Genomic DNA, 19,307 nt, shown 5'->3' on the forward strand with positions numbered 1-19,307 from the left:
TTTGCTATCTAAACTCAACCACAGCCCAACAAAATGGCTTAAGTACCAAAGGAAACTTTAATCAACAGTTGCCAAACTCACAAACTTAGACGTCTAAACCATCTATAGACATTATTATAGAATAATTTGAAACTTTTGGCCTAAGCAACGCAAACTATGCTATTCAGAATAGTTGGCAGCCAGAATTTGTGTACAGCGCCATCTAGCGGCGGATAGCGCGAATAGCTTTGTGCGAAGAATGCAGCAGTGATTTATTGTAGGTAAAAATGTTTGGCGTGCAATTTGGGGGAATAATTTCGGTTCGAAATTGCCATATTGATTGTTTGAGCTATGCTGTTGATATTTGCTGTCATTTAAGCTCGAAATTGCAAGGTTTTGGAATAGTTAACTGCGGTGACGTTATTGATTAGGTAAATCATTATTCTTGCTTTTTTATCTGTCAAAAATGCGTTAGTGACGATTCTGTCTGTAATTACACTTTCAAAGGTTTATCCCTTGTAATTATTACAAAAATACTGATAATATGAGCCATTGTATTTTTTATATAAAAATAGTGCGGAAATTAGAAGCTAAACGATTTCTTAAGGGAAATATTAGACATAACCTACAAATATGACATTTAAATGTCATTCACTAACAATGGCGGATCCTTTATGGGGTTGACGCCATTTTGAAAATGCCATGGTGCCCTTTTTGCACTATAGACGATTATTATATGGGAAAGATAATAAATACTATTAATATTAAGTTATGTAGCTACTTATAAGACACTATTTTTTCTTAGGTGAGTACTTTAAAAAAAGCACTTGCTACTTAGTAGGATTTACCCATTTTTTATGGGAAATCATCAAATGACGGCTCCCGCTGTGGGTGCAGCGTGAGGGAGTGTCAGACTCTTATTACTGACTAAACCCCATCATGTTCCTTCTAAAGCCCTTTATGTACCAGGGCCGCGCTAGGTTTAGCCCTGCGGTTTAAAAAAATGGGTTATATGGTTTAAATGGTGTCCATGGAGTTTCTTGCCGGTTCTTCTTCATGAGACCAACTCTTTGGAACCGTGCACCTAACTTTGACGTTTCGAAAGAGCTTTAATAGGCCTATCTGAAATAAAAAAATTTGAGTTTGAGTTTAAACAGTCTGGAAATTGGTGATTAACACACCCGTGCATCTGAGAGTACGTTAATGTTGGTCCTACGTCAAATCTCTCTCCGGTCGTGTCGGATTGTCGCCCCATCGCGCTATGAGAGTGAAGGAATAGTGAGTGCACCGGTGTCCAAGCAAATGCTTGTGCACTATAATATGTCCTGCGCAGCTGACTGATCTCCTTACAGAGAATTCTCTGGATGCCATTATGACAAAATAGAGATGGTGTCAAACATACATTCAATACTTTTCAATTTCACTACATAAAAGCGAAAATATCATTAAATTCACATCAGAACATATCAATCATCGGTCAAAGATTAAAAAGTACGTTAAAAAAAAACAGATACAACAATCATAAATATATTTCGTCAAAGACGTCTTTTTTGCCTATTTTTTTGTACTTTTTTCACAATGCGTTTATCGTTTAATCTGCTGTATTTTTTCATTTACCTAGCAGGCTTTTCAAAAGGGCCGTTCTTTTGTGTCATAGAGTAATTTCACAGAGGGCGTTTTTTATTAAGCCTAAGACATTTTTGCGAGAACTTTTGTAATGCGTTGAAGATTTTTCTGTTTTTTTTTAAGTGTGTTTTTGCTAATGATCGGTGTTTAGACGTTTGCGTTTAGTTTTTATAGGGTTATCGTTAAGTTTAAACTTAATTTGGTCAGTGAATTAATCTATCTATGCTAATAGTTATAATAAGGGAAGGACACATTTTGTTCCTTTTTTTTTGTTTGTACCTTTTAAACGTTCCGAAACTACTGAACGGATTTGAACAGTTCTTTCACTGTTGGAAAGCTAGAGTCTTCCCAGGTAAAATAGGCTATATTTTATCTCGCTGCAGACAGAAGTTTTAGCAGGAGCGGGTAGAACCGCTGGAAAATGGCTAGCAATACCTATTAAAAATCTTGTTATTTGCTTAAACGCTCAAATTTCAAAAACTACTGGACCGATTTGAAAAATTCTTTCACTGTCACACAGTCCATTTATTCACGCAGTCTCTAAACAATTTTTTACCCAGATGCGCAGATTTGTTCCCATACAAAACCGCCACAAAAAGCAAGTAACAACCAAATTATCCTTGTACCATATTGCGCTAATCCGGCGGATAAGGTAGGCATAATAAATAATTTGCTAGCAGTCCCCTCTGTGAACGCACACTGGTGTAATCTGTGTGTGTGTGCGTGGAGGAATGTGTGGTGTATAGAAGGGGGCTAGGAGTAGAGATGGGATGTGTGTTTATCGATGTTTTCTTGTGTGGGAAGATTTTAAAATTATTTCTGGGTGATTTTCTTTGAATTTTTATTAAATGGTAAAATGATGTTATTTTTAATTAAAATAATAGATAAATAAGTAGATATGTAATTATAATAGAAAATGAGAGTGAGTTTAAAAAGTCAAGTAAAATTAACATTTAAGTACAGGTTAACTTTGTATGTGACAAATCATTTTGGAATTTAAGTATACTTGGTTGTTTCTCACTGAATTATTTCATAGCAATCATTTGTATGAAATGATGGCGAAATAAAACAAATATGTACTTCATAAAACTATCCGTGATTCAATTTTATATTTTTTCTCCGGAGATTACATTTTAAAAGTCTTAAATGATGTCACAGTATTAGAAATGTAGGCCTAATTACCGAAAATACACACAAAATCAACTTAAACAAAAACAGTATACCAACAGCAAACAAAAGACCTACCGAAAATCAATTGTCAAAGCATTAATTGACAGCGCAGAGAGTAGGTCTGTAAAGTGGACGAATTGAATTAAATCACCCCTTTTCATTCTAGCGTTATTTACTGTGAGAACAACCCGCGGATTTTATTGAATGTGAAATTTTGGGCTTTTTGGTAACTTGCCGTTAATTTTTGTGTTTTGATTTTGGTTTTAAAATAAGATATAACGACTCGTACTTGTTATTTTTCTGTTATCTACTCATTAATTGCTCAATAATATATTCAGATTAACATGTATTTATTTCATTCGATGCGATCTGATAATTAAATTGTATTTCAAATTTGTTTTAGATTTTTAACTGATTATAAGAAAATTTGGAACTGTATTTTTGCTTCTTATTGAGTGAGCTGCAGGTTTAATCACCTAGCAAGCCCTAGTGTCAGAGTTTTCTCAAATCCGCCTGATGGCCTCTGACATGGAATTGCATCAACGACAGATTTGTTGGTGTTTTTTCGACTAAAAGATGTCATAAAAACCTAAATTGTATATTTTAATCTGTCTTTGAAAACGTTCTATTAATCCTATTTTTATCTACTAATATTTTTTACTAATTATACCTTCACCTAAAATTACTTAAAACCAAGAGAACCCTTCTCTATAAGACGATAGGACTGCATCTCCATCACTTTTAAGAAAATTCAATTAAATAGATTTCGCCGGAGCAAGGCTACTTTCCAATTAAATTATATTTAACGAAAGTCCATCAAGTCAGGTAATGGCAACTTTTGGCCTAAGCAACGCAAACTATGCTATTCAGAATAGTTGGCAGCCAGAATTTGTGTACAGCGCCATCTAGCGGCGGATAGCGCGAATAGCTTTGTGCGAAGAATGCAGCAGTGATTTATTGTAGGTAAAAATGTTTGGCGTGCAATTTGGGGGAATAATTTCGGTTCGAAATTGCCATATTGATTGTTTGAGCTATGCTGTTGATATTTGCTGTCATTTTAGCTCGAAATTGCAAGGTTTTGGAATAGTTTACCACGGTAGGTAGTACAGACTTTTTCATTAGATAAAAAATCTTGCTTTTCTTATCCGTCAAAAGTATGTTGATGATAATTCTGTCTATAATTACAGTTACAAAGGTTTATTTCTTGCAATTTTTACAAAAATATTCATAACACGACCCGTTACATTTTTTTTTAATAAAAATAGTGCAGAAATTAGAAGCTAAAGCATGTTTTCTTACGGGAAATATTAGACATAACCTATAATTATGACATTTAAATGTCATTCAGTAACAATGGCGGATCCTTTATGGGGTTGACGCCATTTTGAAAATGCCATGGTGCCCTTTTTGCACTATAGGCGATTATTATATGGGGAAGATAATAAATATTAATATTAAGTTATGTAGCTACTTAACAGACTCTATTTTTTCTTAGGAAAATACTTTTAATAATAATACTGTCTACTTAAGTAGGAAATCATCAAATGACGGCTCCAGCTGTGGGTGCAGCGTGAGGGAGTGTCAGACTCTTACTAACTAAAACCCATCATGTTCCTTCTTAAGCCCTTTATATACCAGCGCCGCGGTAACTCTTTCGAACAATCGGCAGAAGTAGGTTTTACCCTAGTGCTTAAAAGATAGGGTTATGTTATTTAAACAAGGCTAGAGCCTGGAAGTTGGTGATTGACACACCCGTGCATCTGAGAGCACGTAAATGTCGGTCCTGTGCCAAATCTCTCTCCGGTCGTGCCGGATTGCCGTCCCGTCACGCTATGTATGAGTGTGAAGGAGTAGAGAGTGCACCTGTGTCTGTGCAAATGCTTGTGCACTATAACATATCCTGCGCAGCTGGCTGATCATCAGAGAATGGTCTGGAGGCCATTACAGCGAAATAGAGATGGTGTCAAACATACATTCAATACATTTCAATTTCAGTACATAAAAGCGAAAATATCATTAAATTCACATCAGAACATATCAATCATCGGTCAAAGATTAAAAAATACGTAAAAAGAAACAGATACGACAACCAGCAACAATCATAAAAATATTAAGTACGTCAAAGACGTCATTTCTGCCTATTTTTTTTGTACTTTTTTTCACAATGCGTTTATCGTTTAATCTGCTGTATTTTTTCATTTACCTAGCAGGCTTTTCAAAAGGGCCGTTCTTTTGTGTCATAGAGTAATTTCACAGAGGGCGTTTTTATTATGCCTAAGACATTTTAGCGAGAACTTTTGAATGCGTTGAAATTTTTTTACGTTTTTTTTTTTGCTAATGGTCGGTGTTTAGTTTTTATAGGGTTATGGTTAAGTTTTAACTTAATTTGGTTAGTTAATTAAGCTATACAAATCTATGCTGATATAATAGGTACAGAAGAAAATGTGTCTTTTTGTCTCTACCGTAAAGATTCCGAAACTACTGAACCGATTTGAAAAATTCTTTCGCTTTTGGAAAACTACACTCTTCCCGAATAACATGGGTTATATTTTATCCCGGTACAGGCAGTAGATCCCACAGGACGCGGGTGAAACCGCGGGAAACAGCTAGTTACATTATTAAGCTTTTTTTTTCAGAAACTACTGGACCGATTTGAAACATTCTTTCACTGTCACATAGCTCATTTATCAAGGCAGTTTACAGACTACATTTTATCCAGGTGCACGGATTTGTTCCCATACAAAACCGCCATAAAAAGCAAGTAACAACCAAATTATCCTTGTACCATATTGCGCTAATCCGGCGGATAAGGTAGGCATAATAAATAATTTGCTAGCAGTCCCCTCTGTGAACGCACACTGGTGTAATCTGTGTGTGTGTGTGTGTGCGTGGAGGAATGTGTGGTGTATAGAAGGGGGCTTGGAGTAGAGATGGGATGTGTAGGTATCGATGTTTTCTTGTGTGGGAAGATTTTTTATTAAGTATGTATGTTATTGTTAAGTATGATTTAGTTTGATGATTGGAATAATAAAATGGTTTTGTTCTTAATAAAATAATAAGTCAAATACTTAAGTAACTATAATAGAAAATGAGTGAGTGTCTAATAAGTCAACTATTCTTAATATTTGCATACTAGTAAACTGTGTACTTACCTATGTGACAAAATCATTTTGGAACTTTAACTACCTATGTATATTGTCTCTCACTTACATTATTTTCATAGCGATCATTTGTATAAACGCAGTCGAAATAAACTAACCTTCATATATCTATCCGTGATTCAAGTTTATACTTTTTCACCGGAAAATTACGTTTTAAAAATCTTAAATGATGTTACAGTATTAGAAATGTAGGCCTAATTACCTAAAATACACATAAAATCAACTTAAACAAAAACAGTATACCAACAGCAAACAAAAGACCTACCGAAAATCAATTGTCAAAGCATTAATTGACAGCGCAGAGAGTAGGTCTATAAAGTGAACGAATTGAATTAAATCACCCCTTTTCATTCTAGCATTATTTACTGTGAGAACAACCCGCGGATTTTATTGAATGTGAAATTTTAGGCTTTTTGGTAAGTTACCGTTAATGTTAGAGTTTTGGTTTTTAAAATAATATACGTACTTGACATCTTTCTACCGATTACCTATGTGATGGCATTTTTACTCTGTTACTCATTAATGGCTCTATAATAGTTTCAGATTATTGTTTTAAATTCGTTACATGCGATACGGTATGATAATTAATTTTATATTTTAGATTTATAATTGATTATAGGTGGAACTATAATTTTGCTTGCTTAGTCTCAGAGTTTTCTCAAATCCGCCTGATGGCCTCTGACGTGGAATTGTAGCATCGACTTGTAGTGGGTATTTTTTTTTCGACTAAAATATATCATAAAAAACTAAATTGTATATTCTAATCTGTCTTTGAAAAGATTTCTTCTATTAATCGTATTTTTATCTACTAATATTTTTTACTAATTATACCTTAACCTAAAATTACTTAAAACCAAGACTCCCTTCTCTAGAGGTATAAGACGATGGGACTCCATCACTTTTAAGAAAATTCAATTACATAGATATCGCCGGAGCAAGGCTACTTTCCAATTAAATTATATTTAACGAAAGTCCATCAAGTCAGGTAATGGCTAGAAAATTCATGGAAATTAATAGAGGTAACTATAGTTAACTATAATTTTAGGTGGACTTGGGAACTAAACCTGTGAAGATTTTAATGGTGTTGTGTATTCTAGCGTGTGTATTGGGTAATAATCTTTGGAGATAATTAGGTGTCATCGTAGACATCAGTTATGGGAAAAGACTGACATAAATAATATTTAGAAAATTATTTAAAACATGTTGTATTATTTGCACTTCAGGAAAAAAGAAATGTGCTAGTGGAGTAAGAAGTATCTTTTGTAGTTTTCCAAGATTTCCATATCCTAACAAATCAACTGGGATGGACAGCTAAATTAGTTTATGTTCCAAATATTTAACATTAGCAGTTCCCCGTAATATCATCCGCATCCTGTGACAACTTCTTCCCATACCGGTTGAAATTTTACCAATATCACCAAGCGATACAGTAGCTTCTCAAAAATGACAGGCTTTTTCAAATCAGTTCAACAATACTGGACCCACAAACAAACAAGTAATTTTTTTCTTCATTTGATTAGTATATTTAGATGATTTGATTAAAAGCCCTACCACACAGACGCTTTCTATAGATACATAAGCTTTGGTAAACACAAATATTTTGAACCCTCGATATGAACCTCCCTCACCTCTTGGACCAACTGGACTCCTGCCAATTATTTTAATGTAATAGCAGTCGTTAGACACCAGGAACCGAGGGACAGGCCATATGGTACACGTTACGAGGTCTTAGACCAGCAGTTTAAGAGGTATAGGCTGTTATGACGATGGAAATGACCTCAAATCTTAGTACGGTTTGAGAGAAAATATTTGGAAATCAGGTTGAAGTGAGAAATGGACTGATCTATGATGAAGAGGAATCATTTTTTTCTTTGTTTGCTTGTACCATGAAGGTTTCGAAACTACTGAACCGATCTAAAAAACCTGCTGTTTTGGGAAGCTCTACCTCCTCCATCCTCGGGTGATAAGATAAATTTTATCCAGGTACGTGAAGAAGTCCAAAAGAGGACGCGGGTGAAACATTGACCGAAGCTGATCCTTTAATTTGTAACTGGAAACTTCACGACTATTTAAGATCGAATTAATAGACACACATCATTATACTACTATAAGTCTTCAAATATTAGAAATTCTAGATCTTCCAAACTTCAAAGAAACCATTACTGAAGTATAGAAACAAAAAAAAAATAAGAACATTGTATTTTTATCAAAGAAAAACATCTAGAGAAATCTCAACATTACTTAAGATACAATAAAAACTTCTTGAGTACATCCTAAACCTTGGAATACTAGTATAGATGTAGTATAGTAGTATTTTATCTTACAAGAGCGGGAGAGCTTCACTCGTGTGTGTAAATGTACGTTTGCAGTGTCTTTGTATGTATCAGTGACTCGACCAATACAGAGGGTTATAAGCTTACGCATACAAAGACAATGTGCATGCAGCATGATACATTTACACATACAAGTATAATTCTCCTGCTGTCGTGAGGTAAAACATCTATACTCATCTGCCTAGCCTTTTCTCAACTATGTTGGGTTCGGCTTCCAGTCTAACTGGATGCAGCTGAGTACCAGTGTTTTACAAGGAACGACTGCCTATATATAATGTCTGGACACATTTCCACACACGGTCGGTTAGCCCCATGGTAAGTTATTAATTAACTTGTGTTATGGGTGCTAACACAACTGATAAACTACACATAGCTACATATATACATATTGATAAATACATATTGTAACACCCAGACCACGGCCAACAAACATGCTCATCACACACATGTCGACCGAACCGGGGATCGAACCCGGGACCTCAGGTTCGGCAGTCCGGCATGGTGACCATTGCGCCATCGAGGTCGTCTGATTTCTTCAACCCAGTTACCCGGACAACCCGATAGTCCTTGCTAAGACTGGTTGTCCGAATTTCTGGCTTCTTATTCAACGACTGCCAAAGATTTTCAAATGATAGCCGGCAGCCCACTAATTTATCGTGCCTCTACACGGAAGAACTCTTCAAGAGAAGATAGTCACCCATCCAAAGATTGACAGCACCAAGCGTTGCTTAACCTTACAAACAGTCAATAGACATCGTCATCGTCAATAAACAACAATCAAGCTTCACTACGATGCTTTAAAATAAAAAAAGGAAAGATTGAACAAATGTAAGTGTTACAGAAATAAATGTACCAAAAGCGTAAGGAACAAATCCTGTACCACTAAGAAATTAGATTAAGTAGTATTTTATCAAGATCGGTCCCAGTCCCGGCTGTCATTGAACATCCTTGGCAGTCGTTACGGGTAGTCAAAAGCCAGTAAGTCTGCCGCGCCAGTGTGGGCGAACACCCTGACGGCCCGCAACCTTGCAGTGCTAAGAAGACCTCAGCGAGCGATGGCCATCAGAGCCATAAGGGGATACCGCACGATCTCCTTCGAAGCGGCTTGCCTCCTAGCCGGATCCCCACCATGGGACCTGGACGGGAAAGCCCTCGCGTCACTCTATACATGGCGCGAGGAAGCGGTGGGGCGGGGTGAGCGCCTCGCGCCTCGGCAAGTTGAGGCGCGCAGGGCAGAGCTCCGGCAAGAGGTAATTGCGGAATGGGAGCAGCGACTTGCGCAACCCACGGCAGGGCACGCCACTATCGCAGCGCTAAGGCCCATCCTAAAGGAGTGGCTGGAGAGACGCCACGGCGCCCTCAGCTTCCGGCTGACGCAGGTTCTTACCGGACACGGGTGTTTCGGAAAGTTCCTGTGTCGCATAGGCCGGGAGCCTACGCCCGAATGCCACCACTGTGGGATCTGCAGCGAGGACTCCTCGCTGCACACGTTGGTGGAGTGCCCAGCATGGGCAACGCAGCGCCGTGACCTGGCAGCAGCAGTAGATGCTGCGGGTAGTCTTTCGCTGCCGGCTGTCGTGTCCTGCATGGTCGGCAGCGAAGAAGGGTGGAACGCCGTCGCCTCCTTTTGCGAGGATGTGATGGTCGCAAAGGAGACGGCGGAAAGGGAGAGGGAAACTAGTACCACTCTCCCCGCCCGCAGTAGACGTAGTGGGCGTCGCAGGGTGGCCGATCTCCGGCCACCATAGGGCGCGGCCTGCGGGCGACAGACTAGGGGCGTCTGTCGTCCGAACAGAAACAGGCCTCGAGACGGTGGCGTAGTGTTGCGCGCGCCTCTCCTAGTTGAGTTCACTGTGGCCGCTGGCTGATGGCCACTTACGGTGACGGGGCCCGCCTTCAAACATCTGGCGGGCCAATACCTGTCGGGGGTGCGGAAGAATGCTTAGGCGATACCCGTGCCCTCGACACAAGGTAATTGGTGGCAACACTGGGTGGGTTTTTAGCCGGTAAGAGTCCGGCACACCCCCTCCACCGACCCCAGGTGGAGGGTAGTCCATGAGGATTTTCCCCCTGTTAAAAAAAAAAAAAAAAAAAAGCCAGTAAGTCTGACACCAGTCTAAGCAAGGGGTATCGGGTTGCCCGGGTAACTGGCTTGAGGAGGTCAGATAGGTAGTCACTTCTTGTAAAGCACTGGTACTCAGCTGAATCCGGTTAGACTGGAAGCCAACCCCAACATGGTTGGGAAAAAAGGCTCGGAGGATGATGATGAGTATATTCTCAAGAAGCGGAAAAATACAGGTAACTCTTGTGAAGGGAATCTAGAACACTCGATAGCCTTGTTTCAGACCGTTTTGAAAATGTTCAAGTATGCTATTTTTGGATTCTAAGCCATTACGAAGTTACTTTTAACAGTCTTGAGTTTTTATTCCAGTAATTTTATTTATATTAGGTTTCTTGAATTTTATTTTCAGTGTGCTAGTTGAGCTTTTATGACAATTTTAACTTTATATTCCCACTTATTCTTAGTTTATGGAAATCTACACTTATATAATAAAGCGGAAATATTTTTTTGTTCGTGCCTTAAAGGCTCCGAAACTTCAGAACCGATTTGAGAAATTTTTCACTGTTGGAAAGCTACACTCTTCCCGAGTAACATAGGCTATATTTATACTGGTACGGGCACTAGTTCCCACGTGAATGAAACTGCCGGAAACAGCTAGTCTATTTTATAAAGGCTGCTTACTCTATATAAAAAATGACTTTAAAATCACCAATCATTTATATCGTCCCACTGCTGGGCTGCGGCCTCCTCTTACAAGGAGAAGGATTGAGCGTTAATCACCACGCTTGCTCAATGCGGGTTGGTGATTTCAGACTTTATATAACAAATCATGATTAAATGCTAAATCAACATAATTGTTAGTCTTTAGGTATAAATTGACCGTCTCTACGATATTAATTATCTTAATAATTGTTAGAAGGTGGTCCCCACCATCAAACTGTCGGGATCCAAGATTTATTTCGCAAATAAGTTAGGTTCGGTCTGGGTTTTGGACTGGGTCTGAAATAAGAGCTACTTATTTTATATTTGTTAAGAGTTACAATTTATCAATTCTCACGAAGTCACAATTATTTTAAAAATTCGGAATTACTTCTTAGACAAGTATTTTAAAATTTATTTATTTTAGGCTGATTGTTAAAAAAATTACAATCCAATTGTTTTTACTTGCGAAATAACGCAAAAAAAAATAATTTGTATAAAGTAAGTAAAAAATGCAATAATTAACTACTTACTTAACATAATGTGATTTAAACACAAGATCCCCTCATTTAAAAATTAAAAAAAAAAAAAGAAAAATTACTTTTATCGATATCAGTAGTGTCACCTCACTAGGCGAGCACAGACGTCCCTATCGATCCAGCATCCGTGGAGCACCTCCGCACTATCGGTCGATGACCCCGTGACCCAATGTCGGTATTATTATTTTTTATTACTACAATATAAGTAGGCATTTTTATACATTAGCATTTATAAACATACATGTGTGTATAAAAATTTAAAAAATATGGAGAAAAAAATCGGTGTAAAATAATATCTGATTGTGTATTTTTGTCATAGTTTTACTCCGGTTAAATTATAAGTAGGGTATTTTTTTATTTATATTAGCATTTTTGCCAAAATAATAAAAATAGTATTTATGACAAAGTGTGCTAGAGACAGCTGTCATTTTTGATAGGTATAATAATACCTACACGTGAAATGTGAATCTATTAAATTCATTAACTTTGATTTTTAGCCGGTTTAGCTGTAGAATGTAATAAGATAAAAAACACAGTTGCAATATTTACCGTATATAATAGGTACCTATGTGTAACATAAAAATATGTTCTTAAATATGTTTAGCCCTTATCGTCTGACTTTTAAGTTATTTTTAGAATATCTGACCTTAGATGACCTCACAAAAAATGATGTAAGCATGTATGTTTTTCTCAGTAGTAGATTGCTCAATAATTCTACAGGAAGTAATTCAATTATTGGTTTTTATAAAGCTAAAGTATTATTATAAGTAAGTATGTTAAGCTGGAGAATTTTTTTCTTAGATCGCGCTAATCACAGGTACTAGCCTGATTATATGCCAGGTGATAGCCTGATTTGCTTTCATTTCAGTGTTAGCTAGCCATTTATGAACTAAGATTATAGGCTACTTTTTATCTGTATGCATGCGCGAAGTAGTTCCCTCTGGCCAATGCTCGTATAAAAGATTGGTGTAATTAGACTAATACAAAGGTAAAAAATCGCTTTTAAGTATCAACTAAGTACCTAATAGGTGAGTTTTCAGAAACCACATAATATGGCAATTTCAGCACGATACAAGAATTGATCCAGCTACTGATCGCAAGATTACCTTTTCAACCACCAGACCACAAGGAAATTACTTCCTTTGCAATTAAAACATTCATTTAATGAGCCGGTTTAACTGTGGTGTTGTTTTTTAATTTAAATAATTAACCTACAATATAATTGCTGTCATGTGGGATATCTTTTAAGCCTGCAAAGAAGAAAAGGTTATGTTTTTAATTGACCTTTTTCTCCTTTTAAATGGTACTCTTATATAACCTTTTACCTACATAATCACTCATATATTTCTAACTGGCTGTTTCCCCGCGGTTTCACCCGCGTCTCGTGGGAACTACTGCTCGTACCGGGATAAAATATAGCCTATGTAACTCGGGAAGAGTGTAGCTTTCCAACAGTGTTAGAATTTTCCAAATCGGTTCTGTAGTTTCGGAGCAAAATAGACCAATAAAAATGTTTCCTCTTTATTATATTAGTATTAGTAGGTATTGATATACATAGATTAGTACCTTTACAGATAGAGGTGGTACGGAACCCTTCGTGATCAAGACCGACTCGCACTTGGAAGCTTCTTAATTTTCAGTCATTACCTACTTATAGTTTTGTTAAATTACAAAAAAATCTGTATCCTTTTGTTGCAATCGGGAATCAAACCGACGCTCTACAGAAAACAATTTACCCAAAAATGTGGGTAAACAAGGACGAAAAAAAATATGATTTTATATGGTAATAACATCGATGGGTTCTTATGGAATATTTTATGGTAATTCCTTCCCATAGATTGATCGTTATTGAATAACTGGCTATTTCCTATCGGTACGTTGTATGAAAAAGGGGTAACCAGATAGGTATATGTTACCTAGCTGTTTCGAGAGAACCACATACTGGTATTCAGCCGCATCCCGGTTGTCATTGAACATCCTTGGCAGTCGTTACGGGTAGTCAGAAGCCAGTAAGTCTGATACCAGTCTAACCAAGGGGTATCGGGTTGCCCGGGTAACTGGGTTGAGGAGGTCAGGCAGGGTAGTCGCTTCTTGTAAAGCACTGGTACTCAGCTGCATCCAGTTAGACTGGAAGCCGACCCCAACATAGTTGGAAAACGGGCTCGAGAGATGATGATGTTTTGGGAGAACCACTTACCGCGAGTGGGTAAAAAGTAGCCTATGACTTCTTTTAGGTTTTAGGGTTCTAGCTTTTATGTACTAAATTTCATTGAAACCGTTGAAGTAGTTTTGGTGTTAAAGTCTGACTGATATAGTGACTACTGCTAGACTTCCCCGATTAATGAGCTATCTAACACTGAAATATTTTTCAATTCTTGTAGTAGGTCCTGAGATTACCACGTTAAAAACCATACAGCTTTGTAATATTAAGTATACCTACATAACACTAGTTTACAAAATCAAACTTTTTGCCTGTTGCCGTGGATTTAATGGCTGGTAACATTCACTTATGTTTAGTTTTTATTAATTACACCCGCAAAATTTTTTTTGTAGCTCGACTTTACTTGTTATTGACTTTCTCTTTTCTGAACCTTTTTCAGTCGCTAAAGTACGTATTTTATTGTAATTATACAAATATGTGAAGTTTTTACAACACGAGTAGTTCAAGGAGGCGTTGTTTGAACAATCCAAACCATGTTTGTTACTTATGTGGAGAATATGTGTTCGAGAAGTGTAGAAATGTCATCAGAGACGCTTAAAAATACTTATTTTTTATATTTTGGAATGTTGTTAGATAAAAATGACAAATCTTGGGCTCCTGATTGTGTTTGTAAATCGTGCGTTGAATACTTAAGATTATGGAAAAGTGGTAAAAGAAGTACTTTTAAACTTAAAACACCAACTATTTGGAAAGAATCGGAAAATCATCTCGACGACTCTTACTTTTGTAGCGTGAACATAAACAGCTTAAACACCAAAAATCGAGCTAAATTTCAAAACCGAAGTAGTACATGTGTTCAGCGTCCAGTGCAGCATTCACCTGAACTTTCAGAGAATAAAAATTATATTGAATTTTGAAAAATTATAATGAAAATTATGTTGAACTTGTCGAAGACCTGCTCTTACAATTAAGAGATATGGGATGCAATTTGAGCATAAACTCACTTCCTCTTCAGTCATCTGGACAGATCTCCGGAAAATTTAGGAGATATGAGCGAAGAGCAGGGAGAACGTATGCATCAAGATTAACGTGTCATGGAAGAACGTTATCAGGGTTTCTGGGATGTAAATATGATGTCTGACTATTGCTGGTCTCTGATACGCCATTTCCCAAAGTCTACACATAAGAGAAGAGCTTTAAAGCCAAGTTTTTTGGAACTTAACAAATAATATAATTTTTAAACAAATATTCTTTAAGGTAAATACACGTTTTTTCTCTGTAAACCGCACTTAGCTGAATCTCAAAAACTAGAGCTGATAAAGAAAAACTACTAATAGTTTTAAATATGGTTAAATATGAGTAGTCAACAACAGCTTAAAAAATCCCGGCAACAAATGTACTGTAAACTAGTGAATCATTTTCAAAAATAACCTTGCTCTATGTTATTTTGAAAAGCATTTCTAAAAATAACTCTTAGGTACTTAATCGAGTTCAAACCAGTAGCCTCTTTACTTTAGGTAGTTAGTAAGTATTATAATAGTTAACTAAGATATTAAATGATTTCTATAATAACTAATATCTACTAAATATATTGATGAGCGCTATTTATAGTCTGGAACTCGGAACTTTTGCGGCTTAGGTAATAATTTTTCTTGTTAGTTTATTTTTAATCAAAGATTTAAGTTTTAAGATAAATTCGTTATTATCTATCTTTATTTCTGTATAAATAACTAGTTGTTACTCGTGCTTCTACCCGCGTCTCGGAAGGTACAATTTTCTGCACCCGGATAAAAGTAGCCTCTATACTTTTTTCAGCTTCTAGGCTATATAAATTATTACCATTTTATATAACTAATATATATGTACTTGTTAAGTTCCTAAGACTAACACTCACTCTATAGAGAAACTAGACTGGAATAAATTATTGTTCTGTTTTATAAATATACCTACTTTACCTTTTTAATTTGACGTATAAGTGTTTTTTAAAACCTAATATAAAATATCATTCACCTATCGTTTATTATTTACCAAATTGAGTTTTTATCTGTTCTTATTCTTGTCGAGTCGATGGCATTAGACTTATATTTTAGTGGCCAAGTATTTCGCCATAGGTACATATGTTACATTATTAATTGGTTGGGGGCCAGACAGACAAAATTACTCTCACTTATAATATTAGTAAAGATTCTTAAAGACTTAATTTTACTAAAGGCCATTCTCTATAAATTAATACTTTACTGCAACTTAAACTACTTAAGTTAACTTGGACGCTAACTATTGAGATATTGCATAGCTTGCGATAGAATGGGGAAGCTATACAAAGCTATGCAAAGCTATAGATAGCTAGACTTATGCAAAACTTATCCTTTTGAAATATTACCTAACTTGCTTCCCACCTGCCTATAGTAAAGTGCCTTATTCATAGTCTGGAACTCGGCAGAATCGTTATATAATATTGTCGAGTTATTAATATTTGTTTAAGTGATTATTTTTTTAATTAAAAATGTTTTTTACTATCTAAATATAGTAGTATGAATTAAATTACGGAAGGCAGATTTGTAATATTAAATTATGTTATGTCATAGAGAAAAATGTAACTAAGTCTCCTTTCTTTAAGACTTTTTTTGATTGGGCGTTTGATAAGTACTTAAATGTATGAAAATGCGCATATAAAAACGATCAAGTATTTGGCGGGTACCAGTTCAACTAAAAACTTTGATTAAAATCTCAATTTTCTTAGAAAACAGCCATCAACTATCGGCCGACTATTTAGTGTGTGATAAATAGTATAAAAGAATAATATACAACTGCCCAGTACCCTTTCTAATAATAATCTCTTATTGAAGGAGTATCTAAATAAAATTGTGTCTAAATATAGAACTGCAAAGTGATATTGTTGTGCCGTATTCATAGTACAGCTCTCGGCAGAACTGGCACAATCATTATAATTGGAACTGTCCGATATTTTGTATTCTATTTTAGGAAATAGACTGGCGTTGAAATTCATGTTTTCTTTCAATGATATTTCCAATAAGTAGGTACAATAGTAAAAGTGTCTTCACATTAGATACTTGTAGGTATTAATTGGAATGTAGAAGAGATAATTTATGTTTCGTCTTTTTTCTTGGTAGAATTTAATAGATTTTAGTAATATTTTACCTTCATAAGGTTATAAACATATTTAACAATAGATTTGTTGAAAACGTCTTAGGTCCATCCATTTAAGTTCAGTTTTTTTTTCAAAAATATAGCGGTCATCATCATTGTTTCATCATGAGCCTTTTTACCACCCCACTACTCTTCTCATACAGAGAAGGAATATATTACCATAATCTGTACTAAAATAATTACCAAACTAAAAAATTGTACTCCAATATAAAACCTAGCATCTAACAAGTTAATCTTATATACCTAAGTTACAGTATTCTGCAGCTTGGAGTAGGAAATGCTTACTCAATCCCGTAGTTAATTGCGAATTCCACTTAAACCTATTAAGATTTAACTGTTACGGAAGCTGACGGTTAGCGGATATAGGAAATTAAGTTAAGGTTTTCAGTTAAGGAAAGCAGGTTTATTAAACCTTTAATTTTGTGGATATATTCTTGTTTTTTCGTAATGTAACAGTATACTTTTGTAATTTTATATAGAAAGTAGACTCATTTGTAACTAGCTAACACCAGCGGTTTTACCCGCTTTCTTAAGGAACTACTTCCCAGATATTAATCAAAAATGCCTATAAATTATTTTGATATTTAAGCTATAGTATAGCCAAGTTTCATTAAAATCCATCGAGTAGTTTTCACGCGAATGAGAAATAAACATCCGTACATTCATACAAATTTTTGCGATTATAATATTAAGTAGGATAATTTGTAAAATAACAGTCTATACTTTCGCATTAAACAAAGTAGACTTATTTCTAACTTAGCAGACTGTCAGACGAAAATCGATCATACCTTAGCACGACAAACTTAGAAAATTATGAGTTCCCGCGCTAGTCTTGAGTTATTGGTCTCATTAAGGCTTTTACAAAAGTTATTTGTCTCTTCTTGGTTATGTACGAGACTTCTTTACCGTATCGAGAGCCACCAACGCTCCTAATAGAATATTTTAGACTATAAGAATATTTTTCACGATAAAGTAAGAAGTATACCTTGATGATGTTAGTAAAATATCTAGTGCTTTATACTAAAGATCTGTATAAATTAATATATCATTTGTAAGACAAATGAACACGTGAACTAAATCATTCCAGCAATGCATCATAACGCTACTTAATTTCCTGTCACAGAACCGTTAATAGGGTGACAATTCACCAAGTAATGGCTGCCACGGAGAATAATATACCAAGTTGTTGTGGCGCGAGAAAACAGCCTCCATTGTGTGCCCTCCATTAGGCAAAATATGGACGCCTTTGCTAACCTCTGCCTCTGAAAACTAACCTATTTCTGAGACACCATCTTGAAGTTTAAAGGGCAAATATAGCTATATTTCAAGATGAAGACCACCGCAAAAATTGTAGCAAGATTAAGTATTAATTTGTCCGCTGAAGTGTCTTAAACGTAATAAGTAACGTAGCTCTTCAAAGAATAATAAGCCTTAAAGTCTTCAGAATACAGTCGGCTTTTGTACGCTAAGTTTGAGAGGTGTAGATGCTATTTTTACTCCCCTTCGCATCTGCACCGAAATCGATAATCAGTGCACGTGTTTAAAAATACAACGTAGGCTTTAGAAAACTGCGGTTTCATGAAAATACATCAAAAATCTCTGAAAAAAACGTTTGGGTTAGCACACTTACCTTTGAGACCGCTTCGCACCGACCACAGGAAAAAAAACTTAAAAAAATTTGGAAAAACAGAAAAATAAAACAAAATAAAAATAAGGAAAAAACAGATTTTAATGTTCGAACTTAATAAACGGAACTTAGAGTAGGAAGTGAAAAGAAAATGGTAGAGGGAATTAAATTTTGCGAAATTTACGGGAATTGAAAAGAAAATCGCGACACAGATGCCTCTGACAACTGTAGTGGCTCTCTGGACCAAAGCCTTTGGGGGCGCGTTTATATACCCACCGGCGGGTGGAAGAGGTAGCGGGGCGGCGGCCATCTTTGCCGTTGCCATGGCAACGAGGAGATGGCCTATTACGGGAGGGTGGCGTAGATTAGGCGTAAGATCGGCAGCCGAACCTTATGAGATGATATTAAAAAAATAATTTAATTCTTGTTTGACAATAAATTAATTAGTGCTAATCCGCGTGGTTTAATTAGTGAGTTTTTGGGTATTTTGGGTGTGAACTTAGTTATTTTTTCGGTTAATTTTCTCTAGATTGCGTTTGTAAATGTTCTTATTTGGGAAAAAGTTTCATTAAATTAGGTTAACAGTTTTGGAGATTAGATTAAATAAACGGGGTAATCTTCTTAGAAAATGAGGAAGTCATGTTTTTTACCACAATTTAGTAAGCATTTTCTTTTTAATTATGCGAAAATCTACCGTAGAGTTTATAATATTGAAGGCCCACGTTGGGCGCCAAATTCAATTTTTCATCATCCTGCTAAAATTATAGTAATTTTGTAAGAAA

General features: G+C 35.9%; 1 long non-coding RNA gene across 1 annotated transcript in view; it reads right to left on the minus strand.

The window, feature by feature from the left end:
- LOC110381851 (uncharacterized) overlaps nt 1-18,751 on the minus strand; it is a 68,702-nt gene extending 49,951 nt beyond the window's left edge. Inside the window, exon 1 of the long non-coding RNA XR_007511359.2 lies at nt 18,529-18,751. This is a non-coding gene — a long non-coding RNA (uncharacterized LOC110381851). The remainder of the gene's footprint in view (nt 1-18,528) is intronic.
- Between the last annotated feature and the right edge of the window lie 556 nt (nt 18,752-19,307).

This window comes from Helicoverpa armigera, chromosome 27 (assembly GCF_030705265.1).
Source record: "Helicoverpa armigera isolate CAAS_96S chromosome 27, ASM3070526v1, whole genome shotgun sequence".
Lineage (NCBI taxonomy): Eukaryota > Metazoa > Arthropoda > Insecta > Lepidoptera > Noctuidae > Helicoverpa > Helicoverpa armigera.